The following is a 13984-nucleotide window of genomic DNA, read 5'->3' as shown; positions in this document are numbered from 1 at the left end:
AGGTAAGGGGTAAATGTAGGGGTATGGGTGGGTTGCGCTTCGGTGGGTCGGTGTGGACTTGTTGGGCCGAAGGGCCTGTTTCCACACTGTAAGTAATCTAATCTAAAAGAGGAACACCAATGTCCTTTACAACCTTAACACGACATCCAACTCCTTATACTCAAAGGTCTGAGCAATGAAAGCAGGCATGCTAAACGCCTTCTAGAAAAGGAGGTGAATGTTGGATGTCAGTTGGCAGCAGGGAGTGCTGGGTCCAGGGGCATGTTGGGTTAGGGAATTGCCAATTGTGGAACATTGTGTTCACTGGTCTTGGGGGCTGGGTGAGGGATTGAGGGAGGTGTAGTTGTAAGGGGTGAGGGATGAATTGGGGGGAGCTGCAAGGAATGCAGTTTGATTGTTGCCTAGGAGTTCGACTAGCTTTAAAAGCTCAAATATTTCTTGAGTAACTATCAGCTTGACTCTAAAGTATCTGAGTTTAATGGACTCTTTGGAGCGCTTTGAGACACAGGGAAAATCTTCAATTTCCTGGACTATTCCCACTACATCTGCCTTGTCAGGTATTCGCTCACAATTCCAGTCCAAGCTGCTCAAACGACTTTCTGACTGTAGAAAGTCGGTGCCATCGTATTGTCCTAACACCATTCGCCTCCTGCCTTCAGTCACTGGGCTGCCAGAACCTTCATCCTTGCACTCACGTGAAATCCACTGTAACTTCAGTGACGGTGCTATATAAATGCAAATTGTTGCGGCTTCCCTATTACCAGCCAACCACGACCTGACGATATTTTTTTTTTTGCATTTGTGACCGCTGCTCCTTTAATTCCTCCTCCGTCTTTTCCACGGATCACAGTCAGCATCGGACATTGTACACGATGTTTCTGACCGCGGGCTGACCTGTGCCGAGTGCTGCGGGCGGTGGGACCCAGCGGAAGCCCAGGCGACTGGCTCCGGGAGTGCAGCAGCGCGAGCGTCGCGGGGCGCGGGGGAGCGGGGGCGCGGGCGCGGGGGCGGGGGCGCGAGCCCGATGTCGGGGCGCGAGCAGCAGGAGAGTGGCGGCAGCGGGCAGCGCAGGTAGGACCGAGCGGCTGGTACCGAGCAGGAACCCAATAACCGGAATAGAGAGAGAGAGAGAGAGAGAGTCTCAAAACACCGTCACCAGGCGGAGTGTCCACTCTCCGCAATAGAGAGAGTCCCCAATATCAGAAATCAGGGGGAAGACTGTCCCCAATATCAGAAATCAGGGGGAAGACAGACCCCAATATCAGAAATCAGGGGGAAGACTGTCCCCAATATCAGAAATCAGGGGGAAGACAGACCCCAATATCAGAAATCAGGGGGAAGACAGACCCCAATATCAGAAATCAGGGGGAAGACTGTCCCCAATATCAGAAATCAGGGGGAAGACAGTCCTCAATATCAGAAATCAGGGGGAAGACTGTCCCCAATATCAGAAATCAGGGGGAAGACTGTCCCCAATATCAGAAATCAGGGGGAAGACAGACCCCAATATCAGAAATCAGGGGGAAGACTGTCCCCAATATCAGAAATCAGGGGGAAGACAGTCCTCAATATCAGAAATCAGGGGGAAGACAATCCCCAATATCAGAAATCAGGGGGAAGACTGTCCCCAATATCAGAAATCAGGGGGAAGACAATCCCCAATATCAGAAATCAAGGGGAAGACAATCCCCAATATCAGAAATCAGGAGGAAGACAGACCCCAATATCAGAAATCAGGGGGAAGACTGTCCCCAATATCAGAAATCAGGGGGAAGACAGACCCCAATATCAGAAATCAGGGGGAAGACTGTCTCCAATATCAGAAATCAGGGGGAAGACAGTCCTCAATATCAGAAATCAGGGGGAAGACAATCCCCAATATCAGAAATCAGGGGGAAGACTGTCCCCAATATCAGAAATCAGGGGGAAGACTGTCTCCAATATCAGAAATCAGGGGGAAGACAGTCCTCAATATCAGAAATCAGGGGGAAGACAATCCCCAATATCAGAAATCAGGGGGAAGACAATCCCCAATATCAGAAATCAGGGGGAAGACAGTCTCCAATATCAGAAATCAGGGGGAAGACAGTCCCCAATATCAGAAATCAGGGGAAAGACAATCTCCAATATCAGAAATTAGGGGGAAGACAGACCTCAATATCAGAAATCAGGGGGAAGACAGACCCCAATATCAGAAATCAGGGGGAAGACAGTCCTCAATATCAGAAATCAGGGGGAAGACAGACCTCAATATCAGAAATTAGGGGGAAGACAGACCCCAATATCAGAAATCAGGGGAAAGACAATCTCCAATATCAGAAATCAGGGGGAAGACAGTCCTCAATATCAGAAATCAGGGGAAAGACAGTCTCCAATATCAGAAATCAGGGGGAAGACAGTCCTCAAAAGCAGAAATCAGGGGAAAGACAGTCTCCAATATCAGAAATCAGGGGAAAGACGGTCTCCAATATCAGAAATCAGGGGGAAGACAGTCCCCAATATCTGAAATCTGGGGAAGACAGTCCCCAATATCAGAAATCAAGGGGAAGACTGTCCCCAATATCAGAAATCAGGGGAAAGACAGTCTCCAATATCAGAAATCAGGGGGAAGACAGTCCCCAATATCAGAAATCAGGGGGAAGACTGTCCCCAATATCAGAAATCAGGGGGAAGACAGTCCTCAATATCAGAAATCGGGGGAAGACTGTCCCCAATATCAGAAATCAGGGGGAAGACTGTCCCCAATATCAGAAATCAGGGGGAAGACAGTCCTCAATATTAGAAATCAGGGGGAAGACAGTCCCCAATATCAGAAATCAGGGGGAAGACTGTCTCCAATATCTGAAATCAGGGGAAAGACAGTCCCCAATATCAGAAATCAGGGAAAGACAGTCCCCAACATCTGAAATCAGGGGAAAGACTGTCCTCAATATCAGAAATCAGGGGGAAGACTCCCCAATATCAGAAATCAGGGGGAAGGCTGTCCTCAATATCTGAAATCAGGGGGATGTCACCAATATAGGAAATCAGGGGAAGACAGTCCTCAATATCGGAAATCAGGGGAAGACTGTCCCCAATATCAGAAATCAGGGGGAAGACAGTCCTCAATATCAGAAATCAGGGGGAAGACAGTCCTCAATATCAGAAACCAGGGGAAAGACTGTCTCCAATATCTGAAATCACGTGGAAGACAGTTCCCAATATCAGAAATCAGGGGAAAGACCATCTCCAATATTTGATATCAGGAGGAAGACAGTCCCCAATATCTGAAATCAGGGGGAAGACTGTCCCCAATATCTGAAACCAGGGGGAAGACAGTCTCCAATATCTGAAATCAGGGGAAGACCATCCTCAATATCAGAAATCGTGGGAAGAGAGTCTCTCCAATATCAGAAATCAGGGGGAAGACAGTCCCCAATATCAGAAATCAGGGGAAAGACTATCTCCAATATCTGAAATCAGGGAAAAGACTTTCCAATATCTGAAATCAGGGGGAAGACAATCTCCAATATCTGAAATCAGGGGGAAGACAGTCTCCAATATCAGAAATCAAGGGCAAGACAATCCTCAATATCAGAAATCGGGGGAACAGTCCCCAATATCAGAAATCAGGGGGAACAGTCCCTAGTAACAGAAATCAGGGGAAAGAGAGTCTCCAATAACAAAAATCAGGGGAAAGAGAGTCTCCGAAACAGAAATCAGGGGGAAGACAGTCTCCAATATTGGAAATCAGGGGGAAGACAGGGAATAACAGGAAATCCAGGAGGATTAACAATATATGCAATCAGGCTGTCTAATAACAGAAATCAGGGAGAATGTATAACAGAAATCCAGGAGAATATCTCCAAAACCAGTAATAGGGAGGTTGTCAAATAACTGAAATCAGCATATCATTGTCTCCAGTAACAGAAATCAGGGAGACTATTGTCTCAAAAACTAGCAAGTTAATTTGTACACAATTTGGAACTCAAGGCAGGACAATATAAAAATAGCCATTTGGAAGTACAGGAAACATTCATGTCATGGATCTTCAGAATGACACCCCGTATGGGATTGCTTTGATAAATATGTGCTTTCATTAATCAGACGTTCATAAATCAGTGACCCCATTTAACTGAAATTATGGAGTGTGTCTCCTTAACAGAAGTCAGGAATCTTACGCTGGAAACAGAAATCCAACTAGTTGGAGATTTGCCCACAAGGGGAAACATCCTCTGAGCAATTACACTGTCAAATCCCTTAAGAATTTAGGATGTTTCTGTAAGACCATCTTATGTTCTTCCAGGCTCTGATAAGTATTGGCCCAACTTGCTCATACTTCCTCATAAGTTAACCCCACCTGCCTAGGAATCAGTTGAGTGAACTGTCTCAAAACTGTTTCCAGTGCAAGTATATCCCTCCTTATGTAAGGAGAACAAGTCTTCCCAATAATCCACGAATGATCTGTTCAGTTGGAACAAGACCTCTCTCCTATTACAAATTAGATTAGATTAGATTACTTACAGTGTGGAAACAGGCCCTTCGGCCCAACAAGTCCACACCGACCCGCCGAAGCGTAACCCACCCATACCCCTACATTTACCCCTTTACCTAACACTACGGGCAATTTAGCATGGCCAATTCACCTGACCTGCACATCTTTGGAGTGTGGGAGGAAACCGGAGCACCCGGAGGAAACCCACGCAGACACGGGGAGAATGTGCAAACTCCACACAGTCAGTCGTCTGAGGCGGGAATTGAACCCGGGTCTCTGGCGCTGCGAGGCAGCAGTGCTAACCACTGTGCCACCCACTAATTATGCTGCTTGCAATGGAAAGTTACTTACTGGGAGAAAGTAAGGACTGCAGATACTGGAAATCAGAGTCAAAGAGTGTGGTGCTGGAAAAGGACAGCCGGTCAGGTAGCATCCGAGGAGCAGGAGAATCGATGTTTTGAACGTAAGTCCTTCTTCAGCTATTCCTGATGAAGGGCTTATGCTCAAAACATCAATTCTCTTGCCACTTGGATGCTGCCTGACCGGCTGTGCTTTTCCAGCACCACACTCTTCAACTCTAGTTACTTACTGGACTTGTGTGCTAACATTTTACAGAACAACTTCGGTTATTTGAACGTCAATTATCCGAATTTTGGATTATCTGAACAAGATCTGAAGGTCCTGTAGAAATGTTATCCTCATTTTCTGAGCAGTCAGCTATCTGAACAAGATATTTCCTGCCCTTCTCATTCAGATAATCGTGGTTGATTTGATTAGATTAGATTAGATTACTTACAGCGTGGAAACAGGCCCTTCGGCCCAACAAGCCCATACTGACCCTCCGAAGAGCAACCTACCCAGACCCATCCCCCTACATTTAACCCTTCACCTAACACTACAGGCAATTTAGCCTGGCCAGTTCACCTGACCTGCACATTTTTGGACAGTGGGAGGAAACCGGAGCACCCGGAGGAAACCCACGCAGACACTGGGAAAATGTGCAAACTCCACACAGTTGCCTGAGGCAGGAATTGAACCCGGGTCTCTGGCGCTGTGAGGCAGCAGTGCTAACAAAGTTGTCCAAATCCTTCTGTACTGCAGAATTCTGCAGTCTCTTTCCATTTAAGCAATATTCTGTTTTACTGTTTAAGTGCATAACCTTACATTTTCCCACATTATGTTCCAGCTCCAATTGCCAAGTTGGTTTTTGCCCAGTCATTTAACCTGTTTAACTAACTTGGAAAACCTTTGCATCCTCTTCACAACTTGCTCCACCATCTGTCCTTGTGTAATCAGCGGATTTGGTTACAATATGCAGTAAGGTATTAGATCATCAGGGTACTGAGCAAGTTAGACAAAGGAGAGGCAGTGGGCTTAATCTATTTGGATTTCTAGAAGGCCTTTGACAAGGTACCGCAAAGAACATGTCAAAATAAGATAAGGGGCGAAGTACTAGTGTTGGTAGAAGATTGTCTGACTGGCAAAAGGCAGAGAGTAGTGATTGGGTTTTCTTTCAGAATGGCAGCTGGTGACTAGTGGAGTTCAGTTGGGGTCAGTGTTGAGATCACAACTATTCACATGATACATTAACGATCTGGACAGAGGAACTGAGGGCATCGTTGCTACATTTGCAGAAAACACAAAGATAGGTTGAGAGACATTTATTGTTGAGGAAGCAGGGAGGCTGCAGAAAGAGTTGAGCAGGCTAAGAGTGTTGGCAAAGAAATGGCAGATGGAATACGATGTGGGAAATTGTGAGGTTATGCACTTTGGTAGGAAGAATACAGGCATGGACTATTTTATAAACAGAGAAAGGCTTTGGAATCCAAAGCACAAAAGGACTTAGTCCTAGTTCAGCATTCTCTTAAGGTTAACGTGCAGGTTCTTGACAGTTAAGAAGTCCAATGCAATATTAGCATCCATTTTGAGAGGGCTAGAATACAAGAACAGGGATATATTTTTGAGGCTGTGCAAGGCTCTGATCAGACAGCATTTGGAAAATGGTGAGGCATTTTGGGCCCTCTATCTGAGGAAGGATTTGCTGGCATTGGAGGGATCCAGAGAAGGTTTACAAGAACGATCCTGCGAATGAAGGGCTTGTTACATGAGGATTGGTTGAGGACTTTGTATTTGCTGGAATTTAGAAGGATGAGGGCGGTGATCTCATTGAAACTGACAGAATACTAAGAGACGTGGATAGAGTGAGAAGTTGTTTCAATCGGAGGAGAGATTTGGACATGATGGCACAGCCTCAGCATGAAAGAATGACCCTTTACAATTGGGGTGACTTTGGGGAACTCATTGCCACAGAAGGCTATGGAAGCAAGTCACTGAGTGTCTTTAAGACAGAAGTTAGTAGGTTCTTGATTAATAAGGGGATCAAGGCTTTGGGGGAGAAAGCAGAAGAATGGGGTTGAGAAATATATCAGCCATGATCGAATAGTGGAGCAGATTAAATGGGCTGAATGGCCAAATTCTACTCCCGTGTTTTATGGTCTTATTCAATCTGATGATCAGGTTGTAGGATTATCTGTCGTGAGAGGAGGTGAAAGTGTATTGAATTAATTATTAAAACAAGGATCAGAATTACTACTATAGTGTTTCTTCTTTGCAGTATTATGTAGGATTGATGCACTAAGACACAGGTCAACAAATAAGTACTGTAATTAAAACAATAAAATGTGAAAGCACTCAGGAGGTCACAGCAGCATATCGGGGGAGGGAAACAAAGTTCGTGCTTTATCTTGATGACTCGTCATTAGGACATTGATCTTGCTGGGTGTTTACCAGTCTTTTCGGTTTGATTTCAGATTTCTAGCTTTTGCAGTGTTTTGCTATCATCACATGTATGATAGTCACAGGAACATGTTCTGGGGCTGCAGCCAGATACATTTCATTCACCAGTAATGATGTGGAGGAGACAGTATGTATAAAGTTTTTAACTTTATTCACCAGTAACTGACAGATTTAATTGCTGTATCCATTTTATTTTCAAGAGAGTGTCTGTAGGTGAGAATTGAGAGCTCTTAAAATCCAGGAAAGGAGTAGGAGATAGGAAATGTATTCTGTGTAATTTGCTTGTGATGATTTTGTCACAAATATATATATTTAATGAACAAAGATGAATTCAAATGTGGGAAAGTTATTGAATGTACAGTGGAACCTCGATTATCGTTTAGATAATTGATTATTCGGTTAATTGATTCAAGGTCTCTCCTTTGGGGCTCGGAGTTTTCTAAAGTTTCCTTTTCCCTCGTTCTCCCTGTGTTGCTCCTCAACAATAAATGTCTCTCAACCTATCTTTGTGTTTTCTGCAAATGTAGCAACGATGCCCTCAGTTCCTCTGTCCAGATCGTTAATGTATCATGTGAATGATACTTATGTGTAAGGAACCTGCAGCATTGCTGAAGCCTCCCACCATCAGTTCAATGGGATTGACACAACGAGCACTTGCTAAGTCTGCTCCCTGTTCAGGAGACTAGGCAGTAGCACACCACGTGCACTCCCCCCTCCACACCCCCAATCCTGGCCCCTTCCAATCCCCCCAACCTTGTCCAATGCCACCCCCGTTGACCCCATCAACCCTGCTGCTGTCCGACTTCCCAACCCCGTTCAAACCTGCCCATGTCTGACCCCCCCCCCAACCCGGCTCACGTCGGACTACCTTCCAACCCTGTCTGACCCCCCAATCCTGTCCAATGCTGCTTCCCCAACTGCAACCCCAACCCCATCCCCGTCCGATCCCCCAACCCCACGCACTCCGCCCTCTCCAACCCCATCCCACCACAGTGCCCTGTCTGCCTCAAGGTGGTTTGAAGTTCCCCAATGGCTGTTCGCTCTACTGTGAAATCAACGGAATACCCATGGGATCTCCGATATCAAGGTTCTTATCAGAGACAGTAATGCAGAGACTCGAACAAACAGCTCTGCCAACCATCCAACCCAACTTCCGCTACATAGATGACACCTTTGTCATCACTAAACGAAACAAATTAGAGGAAATCTTCAAGACCATCAATAATACCGCTACTGGCATAAAATTCACAAAAGAGGAGGAAAATAACATGTCCTAGATGTCGCAGTAGAGCGAACAGCCAATGAGGAATTTCAAACCAGTGTCTACAGGAAAACAACACATACGGACCAAATATTGAACTACAGAAGCAATCATCCCAACACCCACAAACGAAGCTGCATCAGAACATTATTTCAGTGAGCCACCACACACTGCAGCACAGAGGAACTATGCAGAGCAGCGGAAAATCACCTACACAGTGTATTCAAAAAGAATGGGTACCCAATGAACACAGACCGCAGATGTCTCAGCAACAAACCCAAACAAGCAGACAAAACACGTCCAGAAATCCTAGCTACTCTCCCCTACATCAAATTCATCTCGGAAATGACTGCCAGACTATTCAGACCCCTTGACATCATGGTAGCCCACAAACCCACCAACACATTAAAACAGCAGTTAATGAACTTGAAAGACTCTATACAAACAAGCAAAATTAATGTCATTTACAAAATACTGTGCAAGAACTGTAACAAACAATACATTGGACAAACAGGCAGAAAACTAGCCACCAGGATACATGAACATCAACTAGTCACAAAATGACATGACTAGTATCCTTACATACAGATAAGGAAGGACACCACTTCGACTGGGACAACACATCCACCCTAGGACAAACCAAACACAGACACGCACGAGAATTCCTAGAAGCATGACATTCCACCTGGAACTCTATCAACAAACACATTGACTTGGACCCCATTTACCACCCCCTGAGAAAAATTACAGGAAATGACATCACCACAGGAAATGACATCACCAACTCTGGGAAACCCAAACATATAAATAGAAAGCAGGAAACACCAGTAGTGCTTCTTCCGGAGGCTCACTGAAGATGTTACCTAGTATGGTAATGAAACATCTGAAAATGAATGTTTCAGCTCAGCGAGCAAACCTACAATCAAATCATATCAGCCATGATTGAATGGCATGGCAGACTTGATGGACTGAATGACCTAATTTCTGCTCCTATGTCTTATGTTTTTTTCCATATCCACTTTCTAAAATAGTATTTTGGTGCCAAACTCCAACCCATTTGTGGTGTGTCCTTGCTCATGAGGAAAATGACTAGGACTTGTCTAAGCTCTGGAGAATCGACATTTTGGGCATAAGCCCTTTATCAGGAATGACCTGTATGACAGTCAATCTCAATTTTTGCTGCTTGATACAGTTTAAGAATGGTGAAAAGTTTCTGTATCATTTTCACAAGGTACATTGGGACTTGCTCTTTATTTCCAGATCTTACCGAAGCACAAATGAGATCTGGACCTCATGCTTGTCATCTAAATGATTTTCGTTTCATCTTCCAGGTAATGCTAATTCAAGATGATTCATTCACACATCAATGCAGAGATTATGTAATATCCCTTAACTCTATCTTTTTATATTGGGAATTGCCACAAGTGGAGCAGATAGATCGGATAGTGTTGGCAGTTCAGTTATAAGTGGTGGATCATTCTCTTGCAATTCTGCAACAAACCTCAGAGAGGATCTTATGTTGGAACAGAAAATAATGCAGGAATTATGAAATGAGATTTGGACGTAGAAGAGAGAACTGGGGAAGAAGAGTGGTCAGGCAAGAGAGAGTGACAGACTGAGAAACAATAGTTGGAGAGAGAGAGAGAGATGAATGAGAGAGACAACAGAAGGAGACACCGAGTCAGAGAGAGAGAGAAGTCCAATGTAAATATTCGGCGAGTCTTCCTAACAATCCCTGCTGCCGTGTTCTGCCATCTAGCTCACCTCACAGCTGTTCAATGGCCACTGGGGCCATTAAATTGGCTAGAATCAGCCCTCCTACTCCCACCAGGAGCAGTGACCCCTTCTGGGACTGCAGCCGGACCTCAGGGGATGTGGGCAGAGAAATATCCTGATGAGTCCAAAGTCTCACTGGGGCCAGACTGGCAAGCCTGTAAAGAGGTGCCACGCCCTCTATCTGGCTACTGGTAGTGCTAGACTATCCATGCCATACATGAAATCCATGCCAGTGGGAAGAGGCCTATAAGTGACAAATGGGCTACCTAACATCTCTCCCTCTAAAATTGCAGTGGACTAGAGGCAAGCAGTGGGTTCTGTGAATGGTGCACCTGTTCATGGCACCCAGGCTCATGCCTTACCCCAGCAGCCTGCTAACCCACTCTAAAGGGCCATAAAACGCACCCCAGAGAGACAGAGACGGGCAGATGAGGATGTAGGGCTGGTGTAGGGACCTAGAGTGAAACAAAGAAAGCGAGAGATAAAGAGATGGAATGGATTGAGAGGGACCGAAAGTGAGAATGAGACAGACAAAGAGTTAGAGAGATGGCAGTGTGATGGAGAAAGATAGAGGCATGCACACATAGGCATACCATAAAAGAAGAGTGAACTGTGAAAGACAACCTCAAAGAAACGCAAAGAGGCTTATGGTGAATGAGAGAGAGAGAGAGACTAAGAGTATAATGGTCAGCTACATTGACTTAATGCAATAAACAGCTGGAGAATGATCTCTGATGTAGAGCAAGTGCTTATAGTGATTTTGGGTGGGGATGGTGAATTAGTGCAGCATTTGGGAGAAGCAGTTTGTGTAATGCTTTGTCATTTCTGCATAGAACTGCAGTTTCAGAGTCTGCATATCCTTTAGATTGGTCAGCAATCCATGCAGGTTAACAGTTGTGATTGCACAGCTCTGCCTTTCAGGCCCAGAGCTAAGGGAACACATTCAAGCAAGTATTGTTCAGTAAAGAGAGTCAAGGAACTTGTATGTAGAAAGAACTGTTACCCAGGTAACAAGGTGCATTTGTGCAAGGAATATTTTAGTCAAAGCTCCAAGTCATTTCTTGTAGAGGACCTAATACTGTGAGTGAGACTGACCATTGTGAAACTTCAGTTCTGATCATTTATTTAATTTGCTGTGATTTTGGTGGTTTACTAACAGCTAAAAAGACTTCAGCTACCTCAGGAAATCCCAAATGTCTTTACAACTAATGGAGCATTTTGACATTTAGTTCATCTTTGTAAGGTCAGAGGCATAACTGCCAATTTGAGCATAACAAATAGATTATAAGATTCTGAGGGGGCTCCATAGGGTAAATGCTGAGAAAATGTTTCATCTTGGAGTCTTGAACTGGTGGCACAGATTCAAAATAAGACCTCCCAAATAAGACGGAGATGAGGAGTAATTGTGTGGGTCATTAAATATATTCAAGGCTGAGTTACACAGAATTTGATCTGTAAGGGAGGCAAGGGTTATATGGGATAGCTGGAAAGTGGAGTTAAGGCCACAAATTGATCAATCTGATTTTATTGAATGGCAGAGTAGGTTCAAGGAGCTCACTAATACTTTTATTTGTTATGCTTTTATCTCACACAACAGCAGCAAGATAAATGACTTCTTTTAGGTGTTTACACTTTCTGCCAAGCCCATCCTGACACTTCTCCCTTGTAGATCTTCTCTGAACTTGAATTCAGATTGAACAAGTTCTGTCAACAAGCCCATCTTTACTGATTGCACAGCAGACTCACCTTCCGTTTCTTCCCAAATAGCTAAAAATTGTCACAACCACTATTGGCTTTTATGCCCTAACATTGATGTAAGGTAAAGTTATGACCAAGATTGCATGACCCACTGTTCCCTTTCCAATCCCACTCCTCCATTGATCACAATAAATTTTAAATTTAACTAGGTTGGTATTATGTCCAGGGAGGAGAAAGTGAGGTCTGCAGATGCTAGAGATCAGAGATAGAAATGTGTTGCTGGAAAAGCGCAGCAGGTCAGGCAGCATCTAGGGAACAGGAGAATCGACGTTTCGGGCATTAGCCCTTCTTCAGGAATGAGGAAAGTTGGTCCAGCAGGCTAAGATAAAACATAGGGAGGAGGGACTTGGGGGAGGGGCGTCGGAAATGTGATAGGTGGAAAGAGGTCAAGGTGAGGGTGATAGGTCAGACTGGGGTGGGGCGGAGAGGTCGGGAAGAAGATTGCAGGTTAGGAAGGCGGTGCTGAATTTGATGGATTTGACTGAGACAGGGTGGGGGGTGGGGAAATGAGGAAACTGGTGAAATCCGAGTTCATCCCTTGTGGTTGGAGGGTTCCTAGCCGGAAGATGAGGCGTTCTTCCTCCAACCGTCGTTTCGCTGTGGTCTGACGATGGCGGAGTCCAAAGACCTGCATATCCTTGGTGGAGTGGGAGGGGGAATTCAAATGTTGAGCTACAGGGTGGTTGGGTTGGTTGGTCCGGGTGTCCCAGAGGTGTTCTCTGAAACGCTCCGCAAGTAGGCGGCCTGTCTCCCCAATATAGAGGAGGCCACATCGGGTGCAAAGGATGCAATAGATGATATGTGTGGAGGTACAGGTGAATCTGTGGCGGATATGGAAGTTTCCTTTGGGGCCTTGGAGGGAGGTGAGGGGGGAGGTGTGGGCGCAAGTCTTGCACCTCCTGCGGTTGCAGGGGAAGGTGCCGGGAGTGGAGGTTGGGTTGGTGGGGGGTGTGGATCTGACGAGGGAGTCACGGAGGGAGTGGTCTTTACGGAATGCTGATAGGGGAGGGGAGGGAAATATATCCTTGGTGGTGGGGTCCGTTTGGAAGTGGCGGAAATGACGGCGGATGATGCGCTGTACATGGAGGTTAGTGGGGTGGTAGGTGAGGACCAGTGGGGTTCTGTCCTGGTGGCGGTTGGAGGGGCGGGGTTCAAGGGCGGAGGATTGGGAATTGGAAGAGATGCGGTGGAGGGCATCGTCGACCACGTCGGGGGGGAAATTGCGGTCCTTGAAGAAGCAGGCCATCTGGGATGTGCGTTTTTGAAACTGGTCCTCCTGGGAGCAGATGCGGCGGAGTCGAAGGAATTGGGAGAATGGGATGGCGTTTTTACAGGGGGCAGGGTGGGAGGAGGTGTAGTCCAGGTAGCTGTGGGAGTCGGTCGGTTTGTAGTAGATGTCCGTGTTGATTCGGTCGCCTGAGATAGAAATAGAAAGGTCGAGGAAGGGGAGGGAGGAATCTGAGACTGTCCAGGTGAATTTGAGGTCGGGGTGGAAGGTGTTGGTGAAGTGGATGAACTGTTCAACCTCCTCGTGGGAGCACGAGGCGGCGCCGATACAGTCATCGATGTAGCGGAGGAAAAGGTGGGGGGTGGGGCCAGTGTAGTTGCGGAAGATGGATTGTTCCACATACCCTACGAAGAGGCAGGCATAGCTGGGGCCCATGCGGGTGCCCATGGCTACTCCTTTCGTTTGGAGGAAGTGGGAGGATTGGAAAGAGAAGTTGTTCAGGGTGAGGACCAATTCAGTCAGTCGAAGGAGGGTGTCAGTGGAAGGGTACTGGTCGGTACGGCGGGAAAGAAAGAAGCGGAGGGCTTTGAGTCCTTCGTGATGGGGGATGGAGGTGTACAGGGACTGGATGTCCATGGTGAAAATAAGGCGTTGGGGACCGGGGAAGCGAAAATCATGGAGCAGGTGGAGG

General features: G+C 46.0%; 1 protein-coding gene across 9 annotated transcripts in view; it reads left to right on the top strand.

The window, feature by feature from the left end:
* The first annotated feature begins 1041 nt into the window (after nt 1-1041).
* Nucleotides 1042-13984, top strand: part of camkk1a (calcium/calmodulin-dependent protein kinase kinase 1, alpha a) — a 259555-nt gene continuing 246612 nt past the window's right edge. For 6 of the 9 annotated variants that reach the window (XM_087977564.1, XM_087977554.1, XM_087977557.1 and 3 more), the window contains exons 1-3: nt 1042-1071; nt 7285-7397; nt 9792-9862. The gene's annotated coding sequence lies outside the window, so the exon portion shown is untranslated. Of the gene's footprint in view, nt 1072-7239; nt 7398-9791; nt 9863-13984 lie in introns of those variants that run through there. The other 3 variants (XM_087977560.1, XM_087977563.1, XM_043718825.2) reach the window with 2 other exon arrangements.

This window comes from Chiloscyllium plagiosum, unplaced genomic scaffold (genome assembly GCF_037043375.1).
Source record: "Chiloscyllium plagiosum isolate Xiang-an unplaced genomic scaffold, Cpla_swu_hap1 HiC_scaffold_31, whole genome shotgun sequence".
In the NCBI taxonomy this organism is placed as follows: domain Eukaryota; kingdom Metazoa; phylum Chordata; class Chondrichthyes; order Orectolobiformes; family Hemiscylliidae; genus Chiloscyllium; species Chiloscyllium plagiosum.
Note: the sequence above shows the minus strand (reverse complement) of the source record. Positions and strands in the feature narration are given on the sequence as shown.